The sequence below is a fragment of the Rhagoletis pomonella genome, unplaced genomic scaffold, assembly GCF_013731165.1.
Source record: "Rhagoletis pomonella isolate Grant_MI unplaced genomic scaffold, Rhpom_1.0 Rhpom_scaffold_00002, whole genome shotgun sequence".
NCBI lineage: Eukaryota > Metazoa > Arthropoda > Insecta > Diptera > Tephritidae > Rhagoletis > Rhagoletis pomonella.
In genome coordinates this window covers 67,431,949-67,447,020 of record NW_023458556.1, presented here as the reverse complement: position 1 = coordinate 67,447,020, position 15,072 = coordinate 67,431,949, and the positions used below count along the sequence as shown (strand labels likewise).

The window sequence follows — 15,072 nt, the reverse complement described above, 5'->3', positions numbered from 1 at the left end:
CATCGATTTTTCGAGGTTGTATAGTTACAGGCGATATGAATTTTTATAGTTAACTATACCACTGCGGATATTAATTCATAGTTAAACTCTTTAGCTGTTAATTTAACGATGGTTTAACTTCTTATGGTTTAACTACGCACTGTGAATTCAGCCCTAAGTAAAACATATAACTCAAAAATAGCTTCTTTTTCAAAAAAATAAAATATCATTAAAAAGTATTTTTTTGTTAATAAAAGTTATACCGTTACAGTGCCTGCATTTCATATTGTAGGAATTTCTATTCACACGAAACTCACTCGTACAAATTACATGAACGACAGCTTGACGAGTAGAACAAATAAATAAATTGTTGCAAGTTACCTGCAAAGAGAAGAAAAATAATAAAAATGTTAAAATACTTAAATAATGAAATGTTTACAAGTAATTATCAGATAACATATGTACGTATGTATGTAAGCACATGCATTTATAATACCGTGTGTAATGTGAGTGTGCCTACAGAAATAATCAAGTTACAAAGCCTCCACACTTATGTAAATAAGCCGAAGTAATCTTAAATGATTTTTAATAAGAAGTATTTTAATAAGCGCAGCGCTTAAACCAAGCAAAAACAATTAGCACAATGCTGGGTTGAATACGATTATAAATGTTCGTGCTGATATGCATACTTATATACATACGTTTGTATAAATGTGTGTATATTAGGGTGACTCTTATTAAGTACTTTTTATTTTTATTTTTAGTTTATCTTCAATTTATCTAAGAATGTGCTCTGTTAAATTTTGAATTCACTTTGATGAATATACAAATTTCGAATACGCCTGGCTTTCTAGAGCTTTAGTGGTCAGTTGTAGTGCATTTCAAATTTCACTACCACTCTATGGTTATGGGTTTAGCCGGAAAAATCCTGTTAAGCTTCTAGCTTTTTTCTTAAAATTATTTAGCTTTTTTTAGCTTTTTACTTTTGTCTAAGTAATAGCTGCAAATTTCAATAGTGTTAAAATGTTTTATGCTATTTGTAGTGTTAGGTATGGATTGAAAAACAAAGACAAATGCTGTCATGATATCTTACTTCGGCGAGTTCTCATTTAATATAAGTAAGCATCTAAGCTTACACTTTCAAAAGGTACTCAGAGGCGCGAAAAAGTGCGTTTTGCGCCCATGAAGTACAAAATTATCGCACATTTTTGTATTTTCCCTCGTTATAAAACACAAAGAAAGGCTTTTGAGGCTTCGACTTTGTGCGATATCTGCGACGGTAGACTAGATTTTGAGCTCTTTCGAAACTAACATCACCTTTAGCAATGAGTGAAACTGAAACAGTAGTTGCAAGACGACGCCGGTGAATTTCTACACGGATAGGTTGAAGTTTGTCGGTGGATGGTTCTTTCATGAAGGGCACCATCAAAATAGCATCAATCGAAAGTGTGTTAAACCGCTCGACGTTGTCAAGCTAAATTTCCCCGGTGAGACTTATTTGGCTAACAAGCCATATTGATATTGTAGGGAGTCGCGTTGCGGAGAAGTTGGCCAGGAATGGTACCCGCAAGTTGTACTAACCGGGTAAAAGTATAAAATAAGTTGTTCTTTACAAGAATGCATCATTTTTGTCCTAAATATTGACACTGTTATCAAGTTATAATAACAACCAAAAATATTTGAGATGTTGATTTAGCAATTTTTATTAGCCGTAACTTGAATTTTGATTTAGCTTTTTCTAGCTTTATTTTTTGCCCATTCAGCATTTTCTCTGAAAAAGTTCTGGCAACACTGGTGGTAGTGCATTTCAAATTACTCTAGCACTACATATCTCGTTAGCGGTAAGGGAACGAAAATTTCACTATCACTGACTAATTACAAATTTAGGAAAATTTAGCGATCTGTGATTTAAATACCCGTTTCCTTAGAACGGTTTTGTTCAGGAATTTATAGCCACTAACCATATAGTGGTATTGAAATGCATTTCCACTAATTGCTTAGTGGTAGCGAAAACGAAATTTTCACTACCACTGTATGCATTTCAAATTTCACTACCATTACAGGAATAGTGGTAATGAAATGCTCAGTACATTAAAAATTTGGTGCAGCGTGCCCAACCCTGATGGCTTCTTACTAAAACAAGAAAATATGGTAGAATTTATAAATAGCTAGCTATCGATCCTTAAACATGTCAGGGTGCTTTGCTATTAATTATAAAATTTAATGTAACATCATAAATATTTATTCCTTCGTTGAGCAGTAATATTATTATGCTGCCAATTATTTTAACTAAAAGCAAAATTCTGTTTTATTTCGTTCATCGTCTAATATAATTGCAGTGCTCTTCGAACACCCCTTGTACAGAAAATAAATCGAGCTTAAAAATAAGAGTCGCCTTAATTTGAATAACTTAATTTGCTTATCTACCATGTGCAAATTAATATTAACTACGGAATAATTACAGCTAAATTTGAAAAGAAACAGAAACGCTATGAAAAGTATGTAAATGATGAGTGAGAGGCACCAGAATGCAGTTATGATAACAAAATTAAATTAAATAAAAACAGTAAAACGCGAAGTAGACAGGTGTAAAAATTAAAAATAGAACATACAAATATAACTGCAAGTAATAGAAATAGCAAATGTCGGGGTTGATGAACTGGAAAAATTACAATGCATTTGCTGGTAAGTACATTTCTACTCGTATATAAGGCAATGTGCATGCTTCTGTGGTAACAAAACATGTGAAAGGTCTATTTTGTTAAGGCATTTAATATCCACACAGCTGTGATTGCACCTCTGCTAAAACGCAAGCCAAAGCTCATCTCTGGCCAAACGAGCGCTCGCAATTGCCACACATAGTCATTTGAATACACACATACCTGTATTAGAATATATATGTATGTATGTAAGATATACAAATCTAGATAAAGCACACAAAGTGCTGTAGGAGGAGTAGAACAGTTGCAATAAGTGAAAAAAAAATACAAAAAGGATACGTAGCTTTTGCATAGAAAAATGCACGTGCAAGGATACGCTGTACAGGTATTCTATACACTACATACTACTGACAACATGTTATGCCGATATGCAAATGACACCGTAAAACAGAAACTTACTCACGTGCATGTGACGTATGTATGTATGTATGTACATACGTATGTGCCTATGTATGTATGGACCTAAGAATAGTGACTACTAAAAATGCTCAGGCTTTAACTGTTAAGGACCTAATTAAGTATGACAAATTACGAACTCCGTCCTCCGTTGTCAACAGAGGCAAGGTTTGGGCGTTATTCTCGACTCTAAACTTCCCTGGAAAAGGAACGCCGTGGAGCGGGGAAAAAAGGAGCTTAACGCGCTCCACCACTGTAAAGCTACGATTAGGAATGACTGGAAGCTTCGACCGTACAAAATACACTGGATTTATACGGCGATAGTTAGGCCTATTCTCACCTATGGCACGCGGGTATGGTGGGAGGCGGTTGGCTCCGAATCCTATCTACTCAACCTACAAAAGGTGCAACGACAAGCCTCGAAACTTCGATATAAACTTTCCCGACAAAAAGGTCTGGGAATTATAAGTGTATTTTGCTACTGATTTTGTTCAAATCGATTCTCAAAGTAGTCAATTCTATCGCGCATAAAACAGTAGAATAAAAAGCTAGAGACACCAACGAAATACATATTTGCATATGTAAATACGTTACAATTTTCATTATACTCCACACACGAAATATATGAGAAGAAGGTGTGTTCCAAAACATTAAAATACAAAATATCACTCGTACTAGAAGAAAAAGTTTAACTGGAAAAAGTCTAAGATGGAGGTGGCGGTTGCTTGATAAAATCAATTTTTTTATCAAAACAGTTTTTAGAAAACAATATTTACAAAATTAATTTGTAAACGGATTAATCAAGTAAGAATCTAAAAGAAGTACTTTAATTGTTTTGTTTCTGTTGGCGACAAAATCGGAGATTCATGTTTCTATTCTGTGCAACATGCGACATAACGACTGCTACTCGTACTCGTACTCGTACGTATGTATCAAATCGCGATTTTTTTGCATAAATAAATTCATAAAATTCGCATCCAATTAATGGAAATTTGTTTTTTCTTCTTAGTTGTATACATTAACTAAAAAATTACTGTTATACCTGTTTTTGTATTAAGTGCGTTGAATCTGTACGATCCACCAGCAGTTAAATTTCCCTCTCTGAATTTTGAGTAAAGAAATTTTCAATGAAAGCTAGGCCTTATCTTAACTAGAAAAAAAAATGGCAGGCAAAACAATTTTTTTTTTATGTGCAATTTCATTTTTATCATTCAAAATTGATATGCGAATATCTTTATTGAAAATCGTTTTTTCAAAAAAAAAAAGAAAAAAATACGTATCCTCTCATTTTCCTTCTGGAATAACATATTTCATCGGCAAGCAAATCTACGATGTGAAATTGTTAGCCTGCCTGATTTGAGATGGATTTGGGCCACAGTAATTTCGTGATCACTTTTGCGAATTACTCTACGCTTCAGCAGGTGCGCGCTTCTTCAATGCTTTTGCATAAACGCAACATGAATCACGGCGAACGACCGCAGTGCTGTGTGCTATTTTAGGCATAGTTAGTGCGGGTACAATGTGCCCACAAGCATAATAAAACCAAAAACAACACTAAAGAGAATAAAAACATGAGACACATAAACATTGTCGATGGCTAAAGCTTAGTGACTGTGGCAACGGCAGCTGCCATTGGCTGTTATCAGTGTTGCACCTCAAACGCTCCCTCAATGAGCTGACGGTAGGCAGTGTATAAAAGTGCAAATTTATGATTTGTTTCTAGTATGTAAATATCTACGAATTTGTGTTTTAAATCCAGCAAGATAGTGCACAAATATCCATCATATCATTGCCGCACCACTACTCACTCATATACTATAGCTTTTACATAGGTATGTATATTTCGGTAGCCTGTCGGAAAGTGAACTATTTTAAAAGTAATTTAAAAAGTACTTTTTTACGAACTACAAATAGTAGGATTTCTTCCTCTTTTCATATAAGCATCTCTGCACGCTAAGCTACAGCCAGACATGTAAGTGTGCATTCAAATGTTAAGTTTGAATTGTGTGCAAGCAGCAATCCGATTGCCCGACTCTGCATTTGATTTCAACTACTTTAAAATGTATTTGGATTAAAGCACTTCAAAGTCAGTATGTTTCTTTTGAATATGCTTTCGTGCCGCACTTCAAAGATGCTTTGTCATACTTCCAAAACACAAATTGTTTCTTTCGGTAAAAAGAGTATCAAAATACGAAACATTTACTTACTGCATTTGTTTCAAAGTAGTTTTTCAATTAGTTGAATAAACACTTTTTTCCGTTTTCGTCCATTGTATATATATACCCAGTGGGAAAAGTAGCAAGGCATTCCACGCGTGGTAATAATGTAATGTATGTAAATAATTCGAATGTATCCAAAAACTCGCTAAAAATTCATATTAAATCGCATTCATTCCTGCATTACTGGTAATGCAAAATTGAATGCCCCACTTTTCCTAGGACATCGCCTTGGGAAAAATAATGCATTTTCGAATGTGCCGTTTCACAGATAATTTTTTCTATTAGTATACATTACATTTGCCCCCTGGGTATGTAAGGTGAAAAGGGTGGCAAGTGGTTTGTTTTAGCACGTTGATGACCTGGTGTCATACGAAATAAGTCACGTTTCACGTGAAGCTGGCAACATGTGTAAAAATTTCGTTAGCGTCAAACAAAATAATAAATGTACGTGTGCATATCTGTAGACATTTACAAAAGTATGTGTGTCCATACACTCTACTCATACTTTTGTATTTTTTATTTCTAAGCAAAAAATATGCAAATTAGTATGTCTAATTGAGTAAAGTTTCTATGTGAGTGTCGAGTAGTGACTTCATACGAAATACAGTTTTTAGCCTCGGGCGTAGTATTTATGTATTTATGAGCATTTTTCTTCTTCTTTTTCTTTATTGGCGCTGTAACCGCCTGAGCGATTTTGGCCAAGTCCAAAACAGCATGCCAGTCATTTATCTACTGTGTCAACTGACACCAATTGGAAATGCCAAGTGAAGCCAAATCCTTCTCCACCTTCTTCTTTCCGACGAAGCGGAGGCATTCCTCTTCCTCTGTTACCAGCATCGCGACCCGCGTTGATTACTTTCAAAGCTGGAGCGTTTCTGTCCATTCGAACGACATGACCTAGCCAGCGGAGCTGCTGAATTTTAATTCGCTGCACTACGTCTATATCGTTGTAAATCTCAAAGAGCTCATCGTTAAATCGTCTGCGGTATTCGCCATGGCTAACGCGCAAAGGCCCATAAAGTTTGCACAGAATCCTTCTCTCGAAAACCCCAAGATCATGTACAGGCATGATGAGTGACTTATAGAGTGTGATTTTTGTACGATGCGAGAGGACTTTACTTCTTACTTGTGTACTCAGTTCGAAGTATTTAGCACTTGTTGGCAAGAGTGATTCCCCGTTGGATTTCAACGCTAACATTATTATTGGTGTTAATGCTGGATCCCAAATAAACGAAGTCGTTTACTTTTCAAACTTGTGACTGTCAACAATGACGCGGGTGCCATGACGCATATGCTCCGACTGTCTGTGTTTGCTTCTGTATCTAATTCCGAGAAGGTAGACCAGACGTAGCTCTTGTTTTTACCGATAATGTCGATGTCGTCGGACGATTCAGTTCTGCGGCTCTTATTATCTTCTCCAACATCATAGGAGGATGGTTTCGTATGCAGAAATCCACGTAAGAGGGAAAAACTTTTAACTTCCATTCACCTGAGAGTGACCAGAATTGATTCTTGTGCGTACGGTTCAAATCGCAGCTCACAACGGCCGAATATTTATATCCACGTATCCTCTGGGTAGCGACCAAATACCCGTTTGGGAGCGAACTAAAGTGAGAAGGCTTGAAACGCTGGGTTTGGGTGCCGCCACGTTAAAACCCCGCCCAATGAAAACGAAAGAGAATTTTTAACAGGTTAATATACGCATGGTATAGTTAATATGATTTATTTATTTTATAACTCAGTTGTTTAATGCTCATTGTTCTTCCAGGCAGCGAAGTGGTAATGAGGGAGTGCATGGAAACGTACTCCTAACTTCTCATGTACCACAATCTCGTCTGCGGTATATGCTGTCACAAAGATTACTACAAAAAATGACTCTCCTTTGATTTAAAAAAAACAACTACCCTTTTAGTTTTCACTAGCTAACTTCTTATTATTCTTTAATTGTGGCATTGCTAGCAACTTCAAAGAAATGTTAGCTGATTCGAGTTCCCTTGCGTTAAAGTTCTAGAATATTGTTGTTCATCGATGTAAATTTCGACTGCAAGTTAGCACCGATATGATGAAAAAAGCACTACAATTTTTGTCGCAAATCAAAAGCCTTATGGCTGTATGGAAATGTCCTTCTCTCTCGGTACCGTTTATGTTTCCTCTTACGGTTATTTGTCAAATTGTGTATTTAACGGAGGAAAGTTTTAACCTAATTAAGGCAAACACTATCGTGATAATCATGTCGGAAAATACATTGCCAATGGAGAGGGCTCTTTGCTCATGGTCGGAAATGTATGTATGTATGCAAGAGCTTTATGCTTAATATCTATTGCTGGCAATGAACGGTCAGCTGGTAGCTTGACAGCCATATTTTCGTTTGAATGAAAGCGTGTTGGTGGTGGTAACATCGATGTAGCTCATCGAAATTGAGACGAAATTGCCTCAACTTCGCGAATACAACTCTGAAAATAGCTTATTGTGAATTAATGAAGAAAAACAAATGTCAATAACAAGCAAATAAAACAAAACAAACAAACCGGGCCAAAGAAAACTAACAGTACAACTACAAACGAAAAAAAAACAAACTGTCATCGAAATTGAGATTGAAAGATGGTCGTGTAAACAGCAAAAATTTCAAATTAAAATTGAGTGTGGAAATTGCGCAATTTCGGGCTCGTGAAAACAGACTTTAAGACATTTCCAGTTTTTTTTTTTCTTTGGAATTCATGAAACCAATCCTTCTGAGAGAAAATAAATTTCTCAGATTTCTCAGGTAGGCGATTTTAAGCGTTTATATTTACAATTTGAAATTGGTGGTCGGAGAGCAGCATTTAAAACAATTTACATATATGTATTGATTTAAATGCAAATATTTACTCACACATTAAAAAAGGCCTTTCTAGGGAATTTACGTTTACCAAAAACGGCCGCTAGGGTGCGCCTTGACGCAAAAATAAAAAGAAGGGCCAATGTTTCTTTATGTTTTTTGCACCAAAACGCCCCCAGCAACCGGTTTTGGTAAAAACAAATTGCAGATACAGATCCCTCGGATCCCAAAACCTCCAGAAAAGCTTTTTGAATCTATAAACATTTGCACTTAAATCAATCTATATATTATTTGGATGCCAGCCGCTTATTTCCAGCGCTTTCCTAATAATAAATAAATAAATAAGTAAGTATGGATTTGCACAAGGAAATTAAAATTCTTTACAGCCAAAGAATAAACAGTAAATAAAAAGATGTCGCATACTAGCTTCTTGGCACAAAATAACAATAGGTTTGCAAGAGAGCACTGAATTGAGAGCGTAACAACACGGGAGAGCTGCAAATTCTTGCTAGTGAAATTTTTACTAGCAAAAATTAGCTAGCCGAAGAAGAAGAAGAAGCACAAACAAAAGAAAATGAGTGGAAATCAAAATATTAATGTGTAAGTGCTTGTGTGTTAAGCAAAGAGTTTAAAACTGATTTATAAATACTAAAATGTTTACAGCAGAATATCAAAACGGTACAACAACTATTCGCTTGCAAGTTTTTACTAGTTTTGTGTTCAATAACTTTTTCTGCTAGTTTTCTCTTCTTCTCAATTTTACGCTCTACATATTTTGCTTTTACGCTCTCGCTGCAATGTTTTACTGGAGAAGTTACTATACAAACCTAATGATGGAAATCGTTTTGTTTTCATTTTGACAATTCGCAGCTGAGTTTCATAGATTACCAGCGAAATACTAAGAAAATTTAGATGGTATTGGGTAGGTTTAGAAGTCGCAGCAGTTGAGCTCAATCGTTGCTAAAAAAATCAGTGATCGTAATGTGTCTTCTGAACGGCTTGATACATTAGCTGTCAAATTCCAAACACACAACCTCTCGTCTCAAATGATCAGAAAAATATTAGGATCATCTAACACGCAACCGTTCAGTTGATCAGAAGTACAAAACAACGCGCTTAGAAGGTGCAATCGCAACAGTTACTGAGCTGTTGCGCCTTCTGAACGTGCCAATTGTTATTAGATGAATACCATGTTTCTCACATAGTACTTAGCTCATATTTCAAAACACGCATATGGTATTTGCTCGGTTCGTAGTAAAAATACTTAATACCTGTCACAGGTATAAGAGAACGTGATTATTGCAATTTGCTTTAGCCGGTTAGAGAGGGTCGAAAACTCTCCCATACACAAAAATTTAGAAAAATTGGGTGTTTCAATCTCAGTCTGGTGTAATTAATTAAAACCACTTGAAGGATTGACATGTTTTGTGTCCTAAAAATGAGATCGAGTTCGTCCTCTCCACTACTTTCAGAGCTGTTGCCATTCGGTAGGGTGGAAATGTGTTACCTCCATAATTTAAGTATGTTCTGGACATCAGTTACTAGGTCATCACTGTTGTTCTTACAAGAGCTTGCCCTGGCTTTAAAACCTTCCGTAAGTCGCCTAACTCTCTGGTAAAATTTACAGGCGTTTTCCCTGTCGGCCAACACTCACGTTTTTCGGACTCTCTCTTCTTAATGCGGCAAATACGTCTCGCTTCGTTCTTCAGCTGCCTGCATTGATCCCATATGGCTCGCGTTACGCCCGATCGCAGCGTGGCCCTATAGGCAGCATCTTTTTTCTCTGCAGCTTCCTGACACTCCTCATCTTACCAGTTGTTCTTTCGAGCTCGATGAAATCCGACTACTTCTTCGGCGGCGCTACTTAATGAACGGGAGATGTGGTTCCACTGCTCGCATATGTCGGTTTGTTGAAGAGTACTCTCTGAGAGCAGGTGTGAGAGTCGAGTAGCGAATACTTTGACTGGCTGTTGTGATTGCAGAATTCGTCGTTAAGCTTTGCTTGCATTTTTGGGCGCACAATTTTTGTTGCACAGGGGCGGGTGCGTATCTTGGCTGAAACAAGATAGTGGTCCGAGTAGATATTTGGAACTCGGAGTGTATGTACGTCCAGATCACTGGAAGCATGCCTTCCGTCTATCACAACATGATCGATTTGGTTTCTCGTTTTTCGATCTAGAGACAACCACGTAGCTTGATGGTAACTTTTTTGAATTCTCCAAATTTTTGTACAAAGTGGGAGATTTGGATTTCTTTAGCTTTTGTTAAATATATCATTGGGCGCGTTCATAAGTCGTAGTTGTTGGGTAACTGTTGGCTATTTGTTTTAGAAACGCGCAGTTGAGTAGTTCCGCTCAGCTCAACAGTTGTCAACTTTCCGCCATTTTTTCCAGCGGAAAATTTTTACGCTACCTGAACTCAACGTGTCGAAAAGACTAATGCCGCTTATATTAAATTTAACGCCGTTTTGTTAGGTGGCAGTTGCAAACAAATTTATTCAATTTTATATTACTGATGTGATGAAGTAACTAAAATATTTTATAATAATATTACGTTTCTAACTATATGTTTTTAAGATGTTTGCTATCAAATTACACACGGTTTAATTCATTATAACATTGAAAGATTTTTTCAACACGGCGGCAGCTCAACGTTGAATTCTAAATGCTGTCGGCGCAACTATCTCTATTTGTTGCAATTTCATTTGTTTACATTTATCAGCTGTTCATTTAGCTGGGTTCAACGTCTTATGAACGCGCCCATTTTATATCGGGGCGTACAATGGTACAATGATACCAGGAATTCCTTTATTTTATTGGAAAACTGTTTCAAAAAATACTGTGCTGTAAAAAATGCTTTTATTTTTAAATGTACATAGATACTGCGAAACGGGATTTTCTTGTAGTAATATATGTACAGTTTTTTGTCTGAAAATAGATACGTTTTGAAAGAGGTGCTTCAGTTGATAGAAGAACAAATTTGCAATCAACGTTTGCTTTTGTTTCCTAGCTCTAATAGCCAAGATACAAGCAGCTACCTTAGGTGGATCGAAGAGTTCCTTATAATAGAAGGTTCGATTGTGGATGACCGACGTCTCTTCGTCTGCATGACGACACTACGTCTTCGTGGTCAGGTCAATTCGGTGCGCGTGAGAGCGCAAACGGTTATGACCGATTAGGTAACAAGATTTGTTATTGTCTGGCGAGGGACAACCACTGTTTGTTAGAACTTTTTCTATAATTTGATTTATCGAGCTTCAGTCTTAGCACATGCGCGAGGCATCTTGCCTTAACATATTTGCAAATTTTAAAATACATCTACGTATGTATGTATTTTGAAGTGGCGGTAACATTTGCTTACTGGGCGAACGTGTCAATAAAAATATATTGGCACAGATGTGGCTGTCATACGGCGTTAAAAATTAATTAGTTTAGCTATTTGTGACCACATATTTCAATTCCATTCAATGAATAAATTTAGCTTACCTCTGCTACATATTTTTAGCATTTAGATATGTATTTGCACCTGAATAAATGTAGTATATATGTACATACATAAGTACATATAGATAAATGTGCATGCATTTGGAAACTTTTTATCGGTGAACACACGTTGTTGGCAAATAAATTTAAGGATTACTCACTGAGTTTGTTTCAAAAATAAATCGAATTAAAATAAGGCATATGCCCTCACTAATTTTGTATTTTCACAGTTCATATTTAAATAATAGACATTTGAGGTACACGTAGGTAGGTACAATTATTCCAATTTTATTGTTAATGGCTTAACAAGCTTATGCGATTATCCAATTTTGCCAAAAATAAAACGCTATGTATGTATATATATATACACATATACCCGTATTGCTTTCTTTGCCTGCTTTGTTGTTTTAATAGCAAGCGTTTCGTGCGCATTTCGGCGAAATGGTTACGATAAGCGCACTTACTACCAATGAAAGTTCAATATTCTATGACCTCCTGACAGAGGTTATGTCAGTTAATGACAGCTTTTACATACCTACACTGAGGGGAAAAAATATTAAAATCAAATAGAAACGTAATTGATCTTACTATAAACGTCAACGAAAGTACTGTATATTGGTAGATATTGAATTCAATTACGCACATATTAAAATGACCGCGTTCGTTCTGAAAAAGCATCCGTGAAGTGAATAATCAAGACGAAAACTAAAAAAAAAAATTTTAACTTGCATGTTGCCTGCAGTGGAATTGGAACCCTGACCAACTCTGGATATCAACAAATTGTGGAATGCATCTTTGCGCACTCAGCTACACCCAGGCATATAAATTTGCTTTCAAATGTTGAATATCCATCAACACCACAGCACGCGATTTGTACGGATAAACAAGTACTATGTATGAATTTGTGTGTTGTCACCGCTCTCAGAGCAGCGCTCTGCATGCTTGGGGTGCGTATGTACCAGTGTTGCCGCGAAACATTTTTAGTGGTAGCTAAATTCCAGCTTAAAAAGGGCTAAAAAAGAGCTAAAAATCATTGTTGTGGCTAAAAATGGTAGCTAAATTTTTTTACCTACATCTTATATATAAAAATAAGTGCACGTTTTTGGTGTGACCTCATAACTTGAGAACAGCTTCACCGAATTCAACCAAATTTATGTGGCATATTCGATGTATCATGCAGATGGTTTATGCGAAGTTTTCCCGAATTCGGAAGAGGGGGCGTGGCACCACCCATACTAACTAAAGTATAAAAATATTCAGGCTATCATGCATATGGTTTATGTGAAGTTTGCCCGAATTCGTAAAAGGGGGTGTGGCACCTTCCATACTAACTAAAATTTTGTTGTTGTATATCTCTTGAAATATTTGTCGTAGAGTACTGGAAGTTGGTATAGAGGTATAACAAATAATTCCATACTCATGGATAAAAATGGGCGGTATTGGAAAAGAGGGCGTGGTACCTCACATCTTATATATAAAGAATAAGTGCAAGATTTCAACCAAATTTATACGGCATAGTCGGGCTATTATGCAGATGGTTTGGGTTAAGTTTCCCCGAATTCGGAAAATGGGGCGTGGCACCACTCATACTAACAAAAATTTTCTTCTAGTATATCTCTTGAAATATTTGTGGTAGATTACTGGAATTAGTAGCTATACGTGGCCTGTTCAAGAGTTGGCATTCCAAATTGTTTATTTATTCATACCCAAGATGGAAAAACAAAAAATGTTGTATATCCAAATGTGTTGGATTAAGATTTAAAATAAAGAATCAAAAATTTTGAAATAAAACAAATGATAAATTTTCATATAGAAAAATTCTAGGACTTTTCATTCGTTTTTCAATATTTGGTGTAGAGAAGCACTGCTAGTATAAATATGTAAATATACACGCAAACATTTTCTATAATTACTGGTATAGAAAAACAATGAACTCTGAAAAGAATTAATATTTTATTCAACAAAAAAACTTTTTGTGTAACACATAATTTAATGTATAGTTAAATCGTTAACGGATACGATAACGGCCCAGAAACGTAAGGAACATACATAGACATATGTTTACTTGCCTTAAAGGAAAGGCGTTCGCTTTATGAGCGAAGAGTTAAATTCATGAAAATCATACAAAAAAATTTTAATGTCAATGATGAATAAATTTTAAAAAGGGCTAAAAAAGGGCTAGGGGCAATTTAAAATTTTTGTGGCCAAAAAAAAAATTTGGTAGCCAAATTTAGCCACCAAAGGGCTAAAACGGCAACACTGGTATGTACACTTATATATGTACTCAGATGTGAACAGTCAAATATTATTTTTAAATTCGAACATTTTTAAACGATAATCAAATATAAAGTATTCATTTTTACTATGCATTATTTCCCTCAGTGTACATATGCAAGTAAGTGGCATACATTTATGAGGTTACTTCCCTGTGGGGAAAATCTCTAGTTCTAAACTGGTGCGCTTCTAGTACATTTAGACCCAGTACTGGTTCACGATAAATCTTTTTTGCATGCAAACAACTGGCGAATTTAACATGGCGTTGTCCTAGGAAGTGTCAATTGCCTCCCCACTGTATCCCTTTTTCGAGAGTTCCGGCCTAATTCTAAATTCTATAGTTCCGAAACAGTTCTAAAATCGACAGACGAAAGAAAAAGGTATCACGATTTTTAATCGTTTTGGTTCTTCCGTGTGTGCGATGTTAAATTACTTTGAAAGAAATGTCAATTTCAAATTTCAAAATTAAATTTGTTTGAATGATTGTAAGAAATGTACGTTTACATACCTTTGGCTGTAGCTGAGTTTGCAGAGGTGCTCGCTGTTATTGGTTAGATTCCAGACGGTCCCAAGATATTAAAATGTTAACAAAAAATTTTGTTTTGTATTACCATGCTATGAAAAAGCATCTGCGAAGTGCATATAGAAGGGTATTTTAACGAAAATCCGCCAAACATATATCCTTATAAAGTAAACAAGCCCCCCGCTGCATCCCTTTTCAATAGTTCCGAACTAGTTCTAAATTCGACAAATAAGATCTAGTTCGTTCTGCATACCTTTTTCTATAATTCCGAACCAGTTTTGAATTCGTCACCTCAGATATAGATTACTAATGAAAAAAGTGAAATAAAATAGTTTTTTTTAAGAGTACCACATTTCGCTGATTTTGAACTGGTGGGGATCTAGTTACTATCGGACTGGTTCGTTTTTGGCGATAAAGATCTTGTACGGAACTAGAAATTGTATTCACTAAATAGTCCACGGTTTCCCTGCAGGGTTGTTACAACAATTTTGTTATTGCAAAAGAACGTTGATGGTTAAAGCCTAAGGATTAAGTTATTACATGCGGATGTACTTACATACATACATACTTATGTATGTATGTAAAAGTGCTTCCCTCTTGTAGGAACACCATAACACAAGAAAACGACAGGTTGCAAGTTCTGAAGCAATTATCATAATTT

The 15,072-nt window shown here is 35.9% G+C and overlaps 1 protein-coding gene across 10 annotated transcripts in view; it reads right to left on the bottom strand.

The window, feature by feature from the left end:
• Positions 1-15,072, bottom strand: part of LOC118734012 (Ca(2+)/calmodulin-responsive adenylate cyclase) — a 325,153-nt gene that overhangs the window by 187,696 nt on the left and 122,385 nt on the right. Inside the window, exon 1 of one of the 10 annotated variants that reach the window (XM_036463691.1) lies at positions 243-354. The exons of the other annotated variants lie outside the window; for them this stretch is intronic. The gene's annotated coding sequence lies outside the window, so the exon portion shown is untranslated. Of the gene's footprint in view, positions 1-242; positions 355-15,072 lie in introns of those variants that run through there. 10 annotated transcript variants of the gene reach the window in all.